This window comes from Pelodiscus sinensis, chromosome 7 (genome assembly GCF_049634645.1).
Source record: "Pelodiscus sinensis isolate JC-2024 chromosome 7, ASM4963464v1, whole genome shotgun sequence".
Taxonomy (NCBI): domain Eukaryota; kingdom Metazoa; phylum Chordata; order Testudines; family Trionychidae; genus Pelodiscus; species Pelodiscus sinensis.
In genome coordinates this window covers 65699723-65718830 of record NC_134717.1, presented here as the reverse complement: position 1 = coordinate 65718830, position 19108 = coordinate 65699723, and the positions used below count along the sequence as shown (strand labels likewise).

Sequence of the window (19108 nt, the reverse complement as noted above, 5' to 3'; positions counted from 1 at the left end):
TCTTTTAAATTGCAACCAGAACTACTAATAGTATTTCAAGTGAGGACACGACATAATTTATAATGCATTATAATTTCCTTGTTATTCAGTTCTCTGTGTCCCCTACTGCACAGTGAACAGTGCTTATCCAGGTCTTTTCTGATAAGCTATTATGAGACATTACAAAATACATAAATAATTTGCATTAGTCCTTTCAGTGTGAAGTACCTTATATCTGTCATCAATAAGTTCAGCATCTGCCATGATGCTGTGAATTCACTTAGCTTCAGTAGCTCCCTCCAGTTCCTCACAAATCACAAATGAGGTCATCTGTAGAATCTGCAACTTTATACTCACTCCCTTTTCATGATTAAGAAATACATTCAAATTCCAAAGTTTGTTCAGAACCTTAGCAAAATGTCAAATGTAGTCTTTTCTATGTTAACATATGACCATTTATTCTATCCCCGCTTTCTCTTTCAGCCAATTTCTAATCCATGATAGTACTTTGTCTCTTACATAAAAGTAGTTAAGCTTCCTTAATGTCCCTTTGATGAATGGTCAAAAAGTTTTTGAAAAATCCAAGTTTTATCTGCTGGTTCTCCTTTCCCTACTATTTTGGGGACAAAATTCTAGTAAACCATGTTTAGCTTGACTATCAACTCCTGATCATCTAAGCATTTTATAAGCCTACTTTTAGATTCACATCAATCAAAAATGGAGCTGGATGGAGAACAGAATACCAAGAATTATCAGCCTCCCAAAGAAGAATAGTTAACTGGCCCCTAACGCTTCAAAACTATTTATCTTGATACTTTTGGGGGGGGGGGGAGAGAAGGGGAGAGTCTGTCTGTTTTTCAGCTGTTCTCAGTTTCAGAATCAGAGGTGACTTTACAGAGAAGGATATTTGAGAAAGAGGATCAAGACATGTATCTGACTACGTGGGTTTTTGCCCACAAAAGCTTAAGCCCCAATACATCTGTTAGTCTATAAGGTGCCACATGACTCCTGGTCGCTTTTGCAGGATCAAGAAAGCAAGCTTGGGTTTGAGATACCAAGATCAATAAAGACTGGGCATTAGAGCTAAGCCCCCTCAAAGAACCAGCTAACTCCCCCAACCTACTGTGGCATACTGGAGGTTCCCATATTTCATTTGTGTGTTTCCTCTAGTTCTGAAGCACCAGAGGGTGAGGGAGGGGAGAGACACACTGGAAAATGCCTGATGCCAGAGAGGAGTGATTTAGACTACATCTACGCTACCACTTATGTTATCAAAACTTACGTTGCACAAGGTGTAAATATTCTGCCCCTCCCCCAAGTGAATTAAGGTAGGATGATACAAATGGTAGCATGCATAGCTGTAGCGACAGGAAAGCTTCTCTCATCAGCACAGAGTGACTGAACAAGAGATCTTAGAGTGGCACAGCTGCATCATTAGAGCTGCACCACTGTAAGCTTTCTGCTACTGCAAGAGGCAACATATAGGGAAACTGTGGGTATGGGCAATACTTCCATTGCTGGATCATCACGCAGAAGCTGGAGGAAGGGACAGAGGCACATCCATGTTTGAAATATGAGGATGAATAATATCGGCTTGATCTATAGAAAGTTGTATCTTTAAATAAAGGTGTGAGTTTACACCAATGTAGTTAGATTTGTGATGAAACAGTGTTTCCATGTCAGTAAATTTACAAGTGCAAGTTAAACCAATAAAACCAATTTTGAAAGACAGAAGGACCCAAACAAATGGTAAAATCAGCTTAGTTTAACATATGCAAATTAAACCACCACAACTTGTATGTAGACAAGCACCCAATCAAACTGCAGTATGGAGGAGCAAGGAGTCAACTTCAACCATTAGAAGACATAGAGCAACTGATGTGGAGAGATCATAATCCCATGATTGCAAAACCTTCCTCTTCTCCCTAGTGGAGCAGCTGCCGCCATCCAGCAAGAAATTGGATGCCAGTGACTTGGGGTCTCTACAACAGGAAAGATGAAACCTGACTCAATTGTGACTAGATGATTCCTTAGGAGACCAAGAGAAAGGAGGTCCATATTGATGAATACCTCAGGAACTGGTCCTAAGATATCCAAGTCAACATGGGAATAGTAAAATTTTAGCAGCAGTCCTAGCAGTTACCAACAGATGGCTCACTACAGGACGTCCCCACTGTAAGTCAGCCCAGTATACATCTGTTTTGCACTGAAGTCATTGACTCTTATAGAAACTGATGCATTATAAGTCTTCCCATTCCCCACTCTTAAGTTGCCCAAAAAACCAAACAAACCCAACAATTTGTGCAAATACAAGTAAACCGTGGGGATAAAATTCCTCGCTTTAAATTTTCACTTTGAATCTAATTTTTTTGGAACGTATCTTAGACTTATAGTGAGGACAACCTGTACACCACATGCTTATGCTGATCACAAACAAGACCTCTTCCAGTCAGCCCATATACAAGCAATAATTGCTAATGCATGAGCTAGACCCATACAGTTAAGAGTGCACTCCATAACTACTTTCTCCTTGGGTGAAAACAGCATTTTTGCCATGCTCTGCAAACTAAGGCTCAATATGGTAGCTCTTAAAAGGGATTAAAGGACATCAGCACTAATCTTAGGAGTTTTTTCAAGAAATGAATGGTGCAAAGAAATTGCATTACTGCACAAAATAGAGAAGTGCGAGCATTTAGGGACCAATTTCATTCTCCAATACACAGAATACTTGGTAAAAAAACCGCTGAGAATGTTTTTAACAGCTATATTCCATTACCGCTGCAAAATCCTACCTCAACGCCTAATCGTGGCGCAGCAGTGACCCTGGCCGTCTGACAGCTCTGGTAGTGGGGTATATGCCCTGATAGGTCTAACTATGCTACAAAGGTGTCAGACTATCCAATCCAAGGAGGGGATTGCTCTCTCAGTTTTTCCCTCTCCTTAGAGGTTGAAGGCTAGCTAAGTTTGAGGAGGTACGCATGCCTGCCGACCTAGCTAGTGGGATGGCTTGAAGTCGATGGCTAAAACAACACGAGTACATGGGTTTTAGTCCCCTGAATGTCATCAAACTGTTCTACAGTGGGGGAGTGGAAATTGAGCGATTAAAGGCCTACAAAAATGTCAGGTGCTAGGCCAACATGGAAAAGGACAATCCTCCCTACGTGTACTTACAATTGTACGTCGCTGGCAAGGGAGGAAACGTTAAACCATCTGACGGAGGAAAAGAAAAGGATAAGATGCAACATCCTTGGTGTCTGCGAAACCCGACGAAAGAAGGAGTTGGAACGGCTCACGGACAATAGGTGGACCGCAATTATTGCTAAGTGGTACCCACAAGAACAGAAAAGATCACCCAGTCAGCCTCCAAGAAGATAGGAAGATGACATTGTTAAACGTTTTGGACGAACGTGGAGAAGAAAGGCAAGAGTGCGAGAAGAATGGTGAACGTGTTGTGATCAGCGCAGTCTTAACAATAGCTGAAGACCGATTAATCCAGGTGATATTCCATTATACACAGAAGATTCCAAACATGCATTCCTTTCCACTCTATTGATGAGAACTGTTCAGTCAAAATAATAAGAATGCACTTATTATTAAGTCTTATATCGCACATGGATTAAAAGGATGTCAGGTTTTTAAAAGTATTTACTTCTTTATTTTACTAATAATTTTTAATCTATGAAACTTTAAATCTTAGTTTTATTACTTTTCACTACTCTTAGAAATGTGAAAGTAAATACTATTAGCTTGCACAATGAAACCAAACTAATCAATTTAACTTTTGTTCTCTTAGTTCACTTGTTGATTCTCACAGTAGTCATGTAATCTTTTTAGTTTGAACAAATAACTTTCCTTGCAGTTTTGCAGAAGACATTTTCAAAAGCATTTTTTAATCATGAAAACAGTTCCTTTTTGTAAAATCTTATGTTTTTACCAAGGTTAAATGCAGACCCAATATTATTTTTATATGTGGTTCTGGAAAATTCATAATGAAAATCATCCACTCTACATGATAATTTTAATCTTGTGAGTAGCTTCTAAATTAGCAGAACCCTTCAGCCAACAACAAATGAGCCAACTTGGCTGAATAACTCTTGGAGTTAAAGATTATACAAGATATAATCAGCAGTACAGCAAAAAGATTGTCTTTAAATATTAAACCCTAGAAACTCAATACTTCAGAGAAAGAAGAAATATTTCATTACAGAAAAATGCAAATTAAACAGAATTGACAAAAACTACATTTTGGGCCAGACAAAAAGCTTTTACAAAACAAAGTGAAATGTCACAGATTTAAAAAAAATCATGAGAAGTTTTGATGTCAGTAATCATTTCCCTTCAATCTGCAAACCAAACACTGCTGCATTTTGCCAGCAGAGAACACCAATAAAGTCTACTACAAGCTGACAAAAATTTTCATGTGTAAAGTTGGGACTTGGACTATTTGATTCTGTAAAACCTCAAAGAAACAAACACTAGACTTACCAATCTATTGGACACTCTGAAACCAGAAATCCTTGGCCAGGCAGCAACATAAATTTTTAAAAAAAGCACAATACCATGCTGCCTTGGGGCTTCAGCAACTACAAGAGCAAAGGGAGAGCAGCTTGGGGCTTCTGATCCTTGGGGAGTGCTGGGATTCTGGGTTTTCGACTGGAGGGAATGCTGGGGCCCATAGCTCCGCTCCTGGTTCCAGCCTGGGTGTACAGTAGCTCTGAGACACAGAGCTTTAGCTAAGAGTGCTCATTTCAGCTACAGCACTCCTTCCCCCTCCCATAGCTCATGTTCTGGTCCCCCAATGCTCCTACCCCATGCTCAGCCTGAGAATGGAGCTGCAGGGCTAAAGATCTGATCCCTGGCACTTCTCCTCCCTGATGAAACCAGGAATGCAACTGAAGCCCAAAGCCCCAGCACTCTACCCCAAGTTTAAAGCCCTGAGCCTTCTGCTGAGAGCCCTAGCAGCATCTATCATCAGAAGCCCTGACCCCCACCGCCAATCTGTGGCTGCAGCCCTAAATTCACCTGTGGCTGAAGTCCATAACTTATCATTCAGAGTTATAGACTATTTCAGAAATACAAACAACTTCCATTCCCAAGCAGTCTCTAACTCAGAGATTCTATTGTACCTGAAAGCAGCCACATTTTGAGCTGATGCAGATCTAACTGAATTCAACACTAATGGGAGCTGCTGACTCACAGCACCTCACACACTTTGACTGCCTAAAAACTTAACATTTTAAATTCATTTTCACTGCTTATGACTGTCTAACTGCGCAGGCAACAAGTTTCCACGTTTGGGATCTGCCTCAGGTTAATTTTTTTTTTAGGACTTTACAGTATGCTATAAATGTAATTTGAATGCTAAATTGAAAAGAGCCTCTACAACCAAGTATAAGAGGGATAGCAAGGTCTGTTTTTGTGGATACTGACAAAGTAGGATTTTTGCTCATGAAAGCTTATGCCCAAATAAATCTGTTAGACTTTAAGTTGTCATAGAACTCCTCATTGATTTTAGAACCAAATATAAACTAAAACCAAATGTAGTAATTGGTGCCTAACCTTAGGCAACAAAATCCATATTTGAGCACCATGCACACACTGGCATCAGCAGAAGTTGTGGAAGCAGCAGATACTCACTCTGTACTTGTGCATAGCAGGCCACCTGTGTGCCCAAGAATTTTTTCTTGAATTTATTACTGTTGGTACCAAATGCCTTGGGATATCATACAGAGATGTGCTACAGTATACAGCCACACTCACACACACTGGGGATGTTACATATCAGTTAACTGAATAATCAATCTCATGAACTCTTATCAGTTACTCAACTATTCTGTAGTCCCCAGGAGCGGGATCAGCAGCCAGTGCTCTCCGACCCCACTCCTGAGGAGCCCCCTGCCACTCTGTGTTGCTGACTCTGTATCAGTAAAGGAGGCCAGGCAGATGATAGCAGGCTCAGAGGAGGGGGGAGGCAGGGTCTCAGCTCCGGCCCGCCTGGCTCCAAATACATTTTAAATGCAGAGCCAGGTCCTGAACCCAGCACAAGCTGGAACTGGGCTGGGCTCCTGGCCAGCCTTCTAAACAATTTACTGGCGGGGGGGGGAGGGGAAATGTGTGTAGTCTATAGAATTAACCAATAAGCTTTTGCTTATTGGTTAATCGACTATACTATTACATCCCTAGAACACACTCAATATTTATAATTCCAAAACTTCCAAATCATGTCAGATCCCAAAAACGAGATTTTTTTTAAAGACTTTTGGACAAAAACTACATGATATTTAACTTTGTACATTAACCATTTTATCTTGGACTCTCTATGAAGGAGCGTTCACTACATGCTGTGAAGGCCAACACTAACAGGGTTCAGAAAAGAACTAGATAATTACGGGAGGACAGGTCCATCAATGACAATTAGTCAGGATGAGCAGGGATGATGTTCCTAGACTTTGTTTGCCAGACGTAGGGAATGGATAACACAGATGGATAGCTTGAATACTACAGAGGTTAGCATGTAGTCAATTACACTATTAATCGATAAGTCTGGGCTTATCGGTTAATCATATCAACTACGTGCAACCTCCCCAACTTTGTTGCCTTTCAGAACCAACAGCACAAAGAGGGCTTCCGCCTGCCCTTCCCATGCTGTTACCTTTGTGGGAGACAGACGGCTCATGGAGCCAGCTCCCCACACATCTGCTCCTTTCTGCCCTCTCTACGCCATGCTGCTGCCTCTTCAAAGCCATGTCTCCATGTGTATCTGCTCCATGGAGCCAACTACCCTCCCTCACCTCCCACCGAGGCAACAGAGTGGGTGGGAGCTGTGGGAGCCAGCTTTCAAGCCAGCCCTCTCCAGGTATCAGCTCCCGCAGAGCCACCACTGCCTCTTCCCTCCCCCCTGCTGCTACCTCTTTTTCAGAGGCAACAGGAGGAGCCAGAGCTTGTGGGGTGCCTGCCCCCCCCCCACAGTCATGTAAACATGTAACTGCTAGAATTTCCAGTGGTGACATGTTTAAACAAATAAACAATAGTTAACATCCCTATTGAATACTACCTATTCTGTTCAGTCCCTTGGAAACACCTGGCATTGGCCAATGTCAGAATATATAAAAACGGCCATGCTGGGTCAGATCAAAGGTCTATTTAGCCCAGTATCTATCTAGATACTGGGCTAGAAGGACTTTTGGTCTAAGCCAGCATGGTCCTTCTTATGTAGGCACTCTGGCCAGCTTACAGACCCCATTTCGTTAGGCACTGTACAAACACATAAGAGACTATTCCTGCCCTTCAGAGCATAGAATCTAGTGCAGAGTATAATTTGTTATGTGGGAGTTAGACATAGGAAAAACTCATTTCACGTACAGGCTACCAAAATCCCATTTTGGTAGCCAGTACAAATAATTCTGACTAAAGTGAGCAGGATTCAAAACTAGTAAACATACAGGCAAAAGCCTCTACAGCAGGGAAGGGATGTAATAATGTAGTCGATTAACTGATAAGCAAGAAACCTTTAGGTTAGTGCTATAGACGACATGCATTACCTCCCACCTCCCAGTAAATTTTTTAGCAGGCTGGCCAGCAGTGGCCAGGCTCACATTGGGTCCTGTACCTACACCCACTGCGGCTCTGCATTTAAAGTGTATTAGGAACCAGGCAGGTAGGCAGCCCAGTTTAATTCCAGCTCATGCCATGTCCGGGAGCTCAACCCCCTCCCCTATACGGGGGCTGCTGCTATCCTGTGCTGCTGCCTCTGTATCAGAAGCGGCAGCACAGGGTGACAGGACGCCAGTCCACAAGCCAGGTTTTTAAACTGGCTTCCCTTGCAGACCAACTCCTGCCTGGCACCCCACGCTGCTGCCTCTGATATAGTTAACTAACCAATAAGAATTCATGAGGTTAATCAACTATTCAATTAACCAATATTTAACATCCCTACAGCATGGGTGGGGAACCTTCGGCCTGGGGAACCGACATGGCCCTCGGCTTGCCTGCATTCAGCCCCTGAAGCTCAGCCCCACTCCCAGCATTGGAGAGGCCGCACTGGTGCTACAGCCCCCCCCCCTTGCTGCCACCCTAGGGTCTGGAGCTCACAAAATATACTAGGCTGGGCCCTCCTAGGCTCTGGTGTATGAAGGAAATGTGGGGAGTGTTTTTCTCCCCTTTAGTCGGGGGCCACAAAGAGGGGGGGGGTTCTGCTTCTCATTTGTATGCTGCCACCAACTGATTTTTTGGTAGGTCAGTGCCCTCAACTCAAAAAAGGTTCCCTAACCCTGTTCTACAGCAAAGCTTTAAGACAGTTTTTCTTAAACTGTGTTCCATGGCACATTGGTGTCAAAGGTGTGCCATGGAGAACAGAATTCCAATGGCCACCTTTAAAAGGGCAGGCAACCTTCACCCCTTCCCCTTCCAAACCAAATATCTTTGGTGCTCCTCATAAAAAAAAATTGTTTGGTGTTCCTCAGCCTTAAAAGTTTAAGAAACACTGCTTTAAGACATTCCACTCTCCAAAATTGTTTAAGTTTCATCTTTAATCTTTTTATTGCTGATCTTGGCACCAAAAGTGGAAGTGTCCTAATAAAATTTGCAGATGACACAAAGTTGGGAGCTATTGCCAATTCAGAAAAGGATCGGGATATCATACAGGAAGATCTGGATGATCTTGTAAATTGGAGTGATAGCAATAGGATGAAATTTAATAGTGAGAAGTGTAAGGTTATGCATTTAGGGATTAATAACAAGAATTTTAGTTATAAGCTGGGGACACATCAGTTGGAAGTAACGGAGGAGGAGAAGGACCTCGGAGTCCTGGTTGATTATAGAATGACTATGAGCCGCCATTGTGACATGGCCGTGAAAAAGGCTAATACGATCTTGGGATGTATTAGGCGAGGTATTTCCAGTAGGTATAAGGAGGTGTTAGTCCCATTATACAAGGCATTGGTGAGACCCCATTTGGAATACTGTGTGCAGTTCTGTCTCCCATGTTTAAGAAGGATGAATTCAAACTGGAACAGGTACAAAGAAGGGCCACTAGGATGATCCGAGGAATGGAAAACCTGTCTTATGAAAGGAGTCTCAAGGAGCGTGGCTTGTTTACTTTAACCAAAAGAAGGCTGAGGGGGGACATGATTGCACTTTTTAAATATATTAGAGGGATAAATACCAGGGAGGGAGAGGAATTATTTAAGTTTAATACCAATGTGGACACAAGAACAAATGGATATAAGCTGGCTAGTAGGAAGTTTAGACTTGAGATTAGACGAAGGTTTCTAACCATTAGAGGAGTGAAGTTCTGGAACGGCCTTCCAAGGGAAGTAGTGGGGGCAAAAGATCTATCTGGTTTCAAGATTAAACTAGATGGGTTTATGAAGGGGATGGTTTGATGAGATAACATGATCTTGGTAACTAATTGACCATTCATTATCAGTGGGAAATAGGTCAATGGAGGGATGATAGGAGTTACTATAGAGAACTTTTTGGGTGTCTGGCTGATGAGTCTTGTCCACATGCGCAGGGTTTAGCTGATCGCCATATTTGGGGTCGGGAAGGAATTTTCCTCCAGGGTAGATTGGCAGAGGCCCTGGAGGTTTTTCGCCTTCCTCTGTAGCATGGGGTACAGATCACAGCTAGAGGATTCTCTGCATCTTGGGGTCTTCAAAGTATTTGAAGGCTTCAATATCTGAGATATAGGTGAGAGGATTATTCTAGGAGGGGTGGGTGAGATTTTGTGGCCTGCACTGTGCAGGGGGGTCAGACTAGATGATCATAATGGTCCCTTCTGACCTTAAAGTCTATGAGTCTATGAGTTTAAGAGTGAGGCTTGTTTTTGGAAAGATAAGCTTACCAAACCGAGTTCTCCCCTTACTCTAGAAACAGACAGTGGTCTTGTAGTTACAGATAGCAATACTAAATGTAACAATATACCTATTTGGATCATCTCTGGGGAACAAATCCAAGGCCTATGGATATAAAAGCATGAGCCTCTACCACTTGACCTGAAGAACCTGATCTTTTGTCTGAGATAACGAAACGTTTACATAGTAATGACAGTGCCACACTGCGTTAGCATGGGTTACAGATTTCCCTAGTTTCAAAGACTGTGCTGTAAAGTTAAGAAGCATTCGCTCTATTAGAAACTGGCTGTAGGGGCCTGTGCAAAAGCTCTCAGTTACATCTGAAATAGGTAAATTACAGTTACATTCTCATGACAGCAGTTTAAGGTATATTTTTGTATACCTTATGAGAATATTAGTGTCAGTCCATGGAAGAACCAGGACTACAAGTCACGATTTCTAGGCTTGCAGAGAATTGTCTCTCCAATCTGGTTTTGTTTCCTCAAAACTGTGATGGCCAGAGCATCTTATCATGGTAAGACTGTCTGCAGCAGAGGCTACATCATATTACTCATCATAAAAAAAAACCCACAAAAGTTTGCAATAATGCATAAGCACATACTCTTGGAATGTTAAGATACCAATTGTCATTCAAGACATAACTGTTTACATAAGAGATTCATTACAAAGGAAGGGCTGCATATTTTTAGAGGTAGCTAGCACTACAAGTGAAGGCTAGATAAAATAAACAATTCATTTTTAAAAGTTATTCACTTACTAATTATTCTAAACATGACATGCACTCCAAATATTGGTCTGCTTCCATCCTCAGAAGTGTAGCCAGCTCCTATATTGACAATACAGCCGGCACCTGACATTTTAACATCTACTGTAGAAACTTAGCATTACGAACACCTCAGGAACAGAGATTGTTCAGGACTCTGAAATGTTCATAAATGAATCTAAACAAAACGTTACGGTTGTTTTTCAAAAGTTTAGAACTGCACAAGGACTTCATGCAGCTTTGAAACTTTACTACACAGAAGAAAAACGCAACTTTTAAATATCTTAATTTATATTAGCATAGAAACGGTTTCCTCTCTCAATTTTTTTAAAACAAATCCCTTTTTTTAGTAGCTTACATTTAACAGAGTACTGTATTTGCCTTTTGGGGTAGACGGGAGTACGTGGAGCGTCGACTACTCCCAGATTGCATACTTCTGGTTCCAAATGAAGCATTTGGTTGGTAAGTCAGTTTGTAACTGTGGCAATCATAATGCTGAGGTTCTACTACATTAAGGATGTTGAATAACCAATAATTTACTAGTCAAGTAGTTGATGGAATTTCCATCAATTTTTCAACTAGTCAATAGGCACTTCCAGATTCCTCCTCTGAAATATACAAGAGCCCTAGTGACAGTTCTTGTGCATTTCGAAATTGGAACTCCGTGTGCAGTCTCACAGCAGCGGGAAGTCCCACTGACTCAGGGCTCCATAAGGGCTTTTCCACTTTGAAATGCTCAAGAGCCCGAGGACTCTTGTGCATTTCGAAACGGAAGCACCTGTGTGGAACCTGGAGTCAGTGGGACTTCCTGCTGGCCCCAGGCTGCAAGCAGCGTGCCATCGTTGAAATGTACAAGAGTCCCCAGTGCGGGCTCTTGTGCATTTCAAAGCAGAAGTATCTGCATGGACTCAGAATCCCCCGCTGACCCTGGGCTCCATGCAGCGCTGCCACTTTGAAATGCCAAGTGGAACATAGGACCAGCTGGGGACTCCCCAGCTGACCCTGGACTCTATGCACTTTGAAATGCTGCACTTTGCACTTTGAAATGCTGAGGCGTTTCAAAGGGGCAGCGTTGCATGGAGCCCAAAGTACAGGCTCCATGTGGTGCTGCTGCTTTCAAGTACTCCCTCTTCTGTCCCCCTTTGCTGCCTTGATTTGATAGAGGCAGCAAGGGGGAGGGGGGGAAATCGACTAGTCAACTTGACTATCCAACAAGCATTTGCTTATCGGATAGTTGACTAGTCCTTAACATCTTTATACTGCACTAAGGATCTAAGCAACTAGTCGACTATCCAATTATCCAATAAGATTTTGCTTGTCGACTAGTCGCTCCCTCCCTTGCTGCCTCTGTCAGAAAGAGGCAGCAACGGGGGGGGGGGGGGGGGGCAAGGAAGAGGAGGAGATGCTGGGGAGAACTGACTTAAAGCCAGTTCCCCCCTAGCTCCAGCTCTATGAAAGGGGGCAGGGGCACAGCGGCAGCATTCCACCTTTGAAATATACAAGCGCCCCTGCTGGGGCTCTTGCACATTTTAAAGCAGAAGCGCCCCATGGACCCTGTGGCCAGCATGGGAGTCAGAGTCACCTGCTGGCCCCAGGCTCCACACAGCGTTTCAATCTTTGAAATGCATAAAAGCCCGTGCTGGGGCTCTTGTACATTTCAAAGGCAGAATGCCATGCAGCACTTCCGCCTTTGAAATGTAGCATCAGTCAGGCGGGCTCTTGATACATTTCAAAGCAGAAGTGACCTTATTGACTAATTGATTAGTTAATGGAAATTCAATCAACTATTCTATTAGTTGATTAATCTAATTTTAACATAGCTATACTGAACCACAGTCTCCTCACAGAACAAGAAGCAAGGTTATAGGGGATCACAAATAGCATGGTAAATTGTTACTGTGTTTTCAAGCAAGCAACATTACACTACCTACTTGCTTTCAAACTATTAGGCCCTGTTTACACTATGAAAAATTAGATCATTTAAGTCACAATTTGTAAAACTCAACCGGGGTAGCACTAGACAGAGGCATTTTTACCAGTATATTATCTACTCCTGCTTAGGGAACGTCCTGTCCTTCAAGCCTCAGCAGCCTCAAAGCTAATGGGGAAATTCCCACATGTTGGGTCCACCACACTGGTTGTGGCGTTAGTTGATCCTTGTAAGTTCTTTTCTTAGAAAAATAAAGACTAGCTCTCGTCTGCCTGGAATGTCTTATCTTTGCTATTTTGCACCTAGCTGAAGACCTAACGCAAAGCACAGCTTAAAACAACTATTTAGCTTTTAAAAATTACATCCAAATTTATAACTTAACATTGCTCAAAATGACACACCTATTTAATGTTTTTGACAAGTTTGAGATTACAAGATTCTTTTGCTTATAGCACTCGAATGAAATATTCTTAAGCACTGTTCCGTCCAAACTCCAAAGGGGTTGAGTAGAAATGCACAAGAAGGGAGGAACTACAGCTAGCAACAACCACTCTTCTACCACCACCCAAACTCTCACACTCAGGTCCCACCCAGCATTCTCTTTCAATGTTGGGAAAAATATCACCACATAATTAAATGATCAAAAATTAGCAGCAGCCATGTACAAAAGAGTGTGGGAGACATACAGCTACCAAGTACAGTAAACTTCTGATAATCCGGCACCTTTAGGCCCCAGAGGGTGTCGGATTATCAAATATGCCGGACCATTGGAAGGGGGCGCTATGAGGGGCCTGGGGTGGAGTGGGGAGGATGCGCTCCTCAGTGCTGTGGGACCAACCCGGCAGCACCCCAGCTGCTCTGCCCCAGACTTCCCCAAGTCAGCCGCTGCTGAAACTGACCAGCGGCTGACTCCGGGAAGCCCAGGGCAGAGCAGCTAGGGCTTCCCGGAGTCAGCCGATGGTCAGTTTCAGCAGCGGCCGGAGCACTTCCGGGTTCCAGATGGTGCTGGACCATCAGGAGTGCCGGACCGTTGGATGCTGGACCACTGGAGTTTTACTGTACTGTGTGATTTGGAACCTTTAAACAAACAGCAGCTCTTTTGGCAGCTGTACATACAAAAAAAGATTGAAAAACCCTTATATATTTTAATGGTGTTCTTGTCATATGATTTAAAAAAAATCAAGAAATGCTCAGATATGGAAACAGAAGAAGGTCAAATATAAGTATTTATGATGAAGTGTTAATATGAGGTCCTGAGATAAGCTACATGTATGCCCTTACCCCAATAGAAATTGATTTGTTTTTAATTACATACATTTAAACACCATAAGGAAAAACAAAATAAATTGTTTTGATTCAGTAGCTGATACCATTACAATAGCAGTTTTGACTTGAAACCTTTAAAACATTTCCTATCATCTAAAATTGGTGTGGAGGAAAAGCAGCCTCCAACAAATTAGTTTTCATCTGCAACAATAACTAAGTTGAGAAAGAACTGAAAAGTCAAGTAAGTATACTGTTTATGTTAACTTACTGTAGCTACGCTTCAAAAAATTATAAATACAATAACCTTTTAACAAACAGACTTTACCCAAACTAAAGTGTAAAGCTTGGTCAGAAAAAAGAAAACACTGTGAAGTCCCTTTAAAATCCAACTAGACCCAAACAAATACTCCAAAAATAATAAAACTTGAGTTTACATAGGCCAGAGAAACAGATGTCAAATCCATGCTAGGAAAATCAAAATAGCTTCTTTTAACTAATTAAGCAAAAAAGCAAGATGCCATTCTACCTCAAAGAGCACAATGCTCTTTATTCTACAGTAGTTATTTGATAAATACATAGACTTCTCCTCTCCAAAATAAACCAATACCAAACAGGAGTCAATATTAAAAATAAAATTTATAAGGCAGAAATTAGTATTAAAAATTGATATAGCGATTTAAAAGCTTTCTAGCAACAGCTCTCTTTCTAGCAGTAAATCTGAAAAAACTGACAGGGAGATCTCAAACAACAGCTAACTCCAAAAAGTGCATGGTTTGAAGTGAATAGTTCAAAGATCAGCAATTATTCATAGAACTCTGCATTTATAGGTCAGCAGGAGTTCAAATCCAGAGGAGACCCATAATTAAAAGTTATATAATCAACAGGATAAAGTAACAAAAATGACTTTAAAAAGGATTCAGTTAAGTGAGGCTGAAACTCTTATAAACTAATTTTTAATTAGTTAAGTGTACAAAGACATATTACTGAGCATATATCTTATTTGAATTTATTAAGCTACTGCAATCAACAACAAAATAACCAATATTTACAACTCAAATCCTGCTCCTGCAAACATTTAAGCAGATATACAATTTTACTCACATGAATAGTACTACTGATTTCAGTGAAACTATCAATGTGCCTAAAGAAAGTAACAGCATAGCATTCAATGCATAACAGGCAAAATTGTGTTTTCAAATAAAAAAAAACCTTAGTGACATAGTATCTTTGTCACATCAAAATAAAAACACATTAGTGCTAACAATGAGAATTTTAATTTTTCATACATCAACAATTATTGTGAACTACTTCTTGTAAACAGGCCAACTTAGAAAAAAAACCCAGACTATTTAGGCACCTAAAGGGAGACTTGTCCAAAGAACCTGCATAACTAGTAACACAAGGCCCATGACTTCAACCTGTATGAAGCATAGCTTTCTTGATTAGTGAAGGCTGATATTAGCAAATGATGCTGACTAGGGATGCGAATGACTCTTCAACCATCCAATAAGCAAATGCTTATCGGATAGTCGATACACTAGTCCACTAGTTGCTTCCCCCCCCCCCCTTGCTGCCTCCGTCAGTAAGAGGAAGCAAGGTGGGGGAAAGAGGAAGCAAGATTGGGGGGAAGATAAAGGGGTGCTTCAAAGCGGCAGCGCCACGTGGAGCCCAGTGCCAGACACTGGGCTCTACACGGCACTGCCGCTTTTAAATGCCACATGCATCCTGGCGTCAGCTGCCCAGCTGCTCCCAGGCTCCATGCAGCGCTGCCACTTTGAAACGCCACAGGAAGCTTAGCATCAGGCTCCACATGGCGATTCAAAGTGGCAGTGCCACATGGAGCCCAGGAACAGCTGGGGACTCCGGGCTCACTGTGGCACTGCTGCTTTGAAACACAGCGGGAAGCCTGACACCAGGCTCACCACTGTGTTTCAAAGCAGTAGCATGCCACTTTGAAACACCACAGGAAGCACGGGGCCAACAGGGGACTACTGGCCCCGTGTTCCCTGCAGTGCTTTTGCCTTTGAAGTGTATCAACAGCCCTGGGGCTGTTGCTACAATTCTAAGGCAGAATCGCCCGTATCGACTAATCCAACAGTCAATGTAAATTGTATTGACTATTTAATTAGCCAATTAATCTAAATGTAACATCTCTAATGCTGACTGAAAACACAGTATGGACTATTTTCTTATCCATTTTGCAACTGTTCTCAGAATAATTATGTTAATGAGGTCCTGGACTTTTCTTTTCCAGCATATATGAGCATTTTCAATTTAAAAAAGTGGGGTGTTTTAAAAATCTTTTATCTACACAGACTGGTATTTATTGAACACTAGAAGATTTAGCTGGTGTTGCTCGGGTCCTTAATTAAAAGAAGCTTTGTTTTTCTTCATTTTATACTATGTAGGACTACAAATACCCCTCATTATAACCTTCTTTTGTAACTGAACATTTGAAAAAGTATTTATCACTAACATGGTAATATTCTAGAATAATTCATTTTTAAATGATATTTCAGAAATTAAATTTAAAAAATTAATAACCTGATGCTAGTTAAAATAGATGTTATTCCTTTTTTTTTTTTTTTAAATAAGGGATGTCCTTGCAGGTACAAATGCTGGTTCATAAATCTACAAGGCCAGTCTATGCAGCTGGCAACCAACATGCAGCAGCCTGCTGGTGGCACACTTCAGTTATCCTCAGGCATCTCCAATTGAGAGCACCAATGTGACAATGAATTCCCAAGAGTTATAAAAAACATACTTAACGATAATAAAGCAATATAGGAAGGATTTACAATAAAAAGGACTTTCTTTTTTACCTTTACACTGTAAGTACTAAACCAGAAACTATACAAAAATGCTGAAATCTTAGATACATATAATAGAATGTACAACTGATGTTGTTGCCACATATTCCATTTGTCACCATGGCACTATGTTGGATTATTTAATTGTCTCCAAAGACGTTTGAAATTTTCTCACATCCACTGACTTTGATACAAGTTCAAGGTTTGCTATGTGGTATGACTGAACTATTTTAGAATTGTAAGATTACAGAACTGGGAAAACAGATACATCTGGGTTCTTTGGCCATTAGATTGCACAAGTGTAATTAAGCGTTTAGTGACGACAACTCTGTAACGAGATCATATACTTGTGAATAATTAATATCTGCTGTGATGCTTCTCTCACTTTTGGGCTACTCCCCGCCCCCCCCAAAAAAAGTCTACACCCCCCAATGAAATTCTGAAATTACAAGTAATTTAAGGGATAATTTAGTTGAGATTGGTCCTGCTATAGCAGGGGGTTGGACTTGATGACCTCTATCAGACTATGAATTTATTTCATTTAGCCCAACGCTCAAATGCCTTAATCCCATTTCAAATTGCACTGCATAAAGGTTTTTGGTAGTCACTCTTTTTAGTTCTTTAACCAGTTAAACCACATGCTAACCCACAGGGGCAATGTACATATCTTTACATCACTACGGTCTGCTGGATGAGATGTTTGCTTGTGCCTGCATTTTCTTCCATCAGCCCCTCATCCCACGCTAACTGTTGCTATTTACAAAGGACCCCTCACTTCTGTTAGTTGTTTGTACTTGAGTTTGTAAGAGTAACAACGCTCTGAGCAATTAGTGCCTATGCATAAAGAACCATTAGGGAATCAAAGAGTGTACTGCTGAAAAAACACATTTTGAAGTCAAAGCCCCTTATCTTATTCGCTCCCTAACATCACTACACAGTGGAAGATTAAACATGAAAATATTGTACTCACACATCAATTAACTACACTTACAGATTGGATTATCCTGGTCAGTTTTTCAAATTTTTTTAATCAACTTTTTTTTTTTAAAGGATAAGATTTAAAAAGTAATTTTAGTGGACATGGAATACTTTTTAAACCCATGTTGATCCTTTGTATTTGAGTCAGTGTTGTAAGTATGAATGAATTATACTATTTTCTAACCCTAAAAGAGAGCCACTGGTACTTTTGCATGTTAGATTCCTAAACTGTATCTTATTTAAAGTCATCAAGAAACCAAATCCTTAGTTACCAATATGGGTAGAAGAGAAAAATGAGTATACTGACAGGACTGCTTTTCAAGGCAATTACCTAAGATACAACTTGCCAGAGTTGAGCCAGCATAGCACAAGCCAAAAATGAGGAGCTTTTAGGTAGATGGAAACAGACCCTTTTACCAGTCGCCAATGCAAGGCAAGCACCCAACCCCGCGCCGTTATTTCCCACGTAGTGACTGGAAACCGTCAGCTGCCTTCACAGGCCTAGGGCCATCGATCCGGTCCGACCAGCTTGCTGCAGGAATGCACTAACCAGCCGGCTCCAGCCCCCGGGGCCAGCCCGCCCGGCCGCACGCTTCGGCCAAGTCGCCCTGCGCCTCGGGCAATTCGCCGCCTCGCCTCCCCTGAGAGCCCGGGCGGCGGGCCCCGCTCGTGCGAGCGCAGCGCCCCTGCCAGCCAGCCCCACCAGGCGCCACGGGGATGGGCGCGGCGCTCAGCCTCCGGCCGCCCGCGGGGCTGCGACAGGCCAGAGCCCCCGCCCGGCGGCTCCGGGGCTGCCACCAGCCGCGACCCTCGAGCGCCGCCCGGCCCCGGCGCAGCGCCCCGCACCTGCCGCCCCTCAGCGCCCGCGCACGAGCGTCAGGACCTGGACAGGTCCCGCGGGGCCCCGCCCGGCGCAGAGCAGCGGCGAGCCCCGCCCGGGCCGCCCTCACCTGGCCGCGGCTCCTCCGGCCCCCGCTCCCCTCAGCCGACGCGGAGCCCAGGCGGCGGCGGCGGCTGCTCGGACGCTCCTCGGCTCTGGCCGGCCGGCCCCGCGCGCACGCGCGCTGCTCTAGCGCCCTGCCGGCGCGAGCCCGCCAACGCGCCAGCCGGCACGTTCCCGCGCCTCTCGCGCCAGCCTCAGCCTGCGTGCGCCGCCCGCGGCCGCGAGCTCGGGGGCGGGGAGGACACTGGCGCGCGGCCGGAGGGGCGGAGTCCGAAGAACAAGCCCGGCCGCTGATTGGTGAGAGGCGCGGGGCCGTGCACGCGCCCCCCCACTCGCCAGCCTTCGCTGCGGGGCTCTGCAGAGCGGCCGGGAGCGCGGCGCGAGGGCCCAGCGGGTGGGCGGCAGGTGCAGCTCGCGCCCGGCCCCTGCTCCAGGCGCTCCGCAGGGAGGCAGCGCTGCCCAGCTCAGCGGAGCTCCCCGGCTCCCCGCTGCAGCGCACGTTGACCCCCCCCCCCCCGTGGGACAAAGCCCCCCGGTGACCCCTTGTGCCCGGCAGACCTCGTGCGTGCAACGCGCCGGAGCGCG

General features: G+C 43.5%; 1 protein-coding gene across 3 annotated transcripts in view; it reads right to left on the bottom strand.

Annotated features, from left to right (window-relative positions):
• Positions 1 to 18730, bottom strand: part of ADARB1 (adenosine deaminase RNA specific B1) — a 92626-nt gene extending 73896 nt beyond the window's left edge. For 2 of the 3 annotated variants that reach the window (XM_075934164.1, XM_075934163.1), the window contains exon 1: positions 18531 to 18730. The gene's annotated coding sequence lies outside the window, so the exon portion shown is untranslated. The remainder of the gene's footprint in view (positions 1 to 18530) is intronic. The other variant, XM_075934162.1, reaches the window with a different exon arrangement.
• Positions 18731 to 19108: the final 378 nt, after the last annotated feature.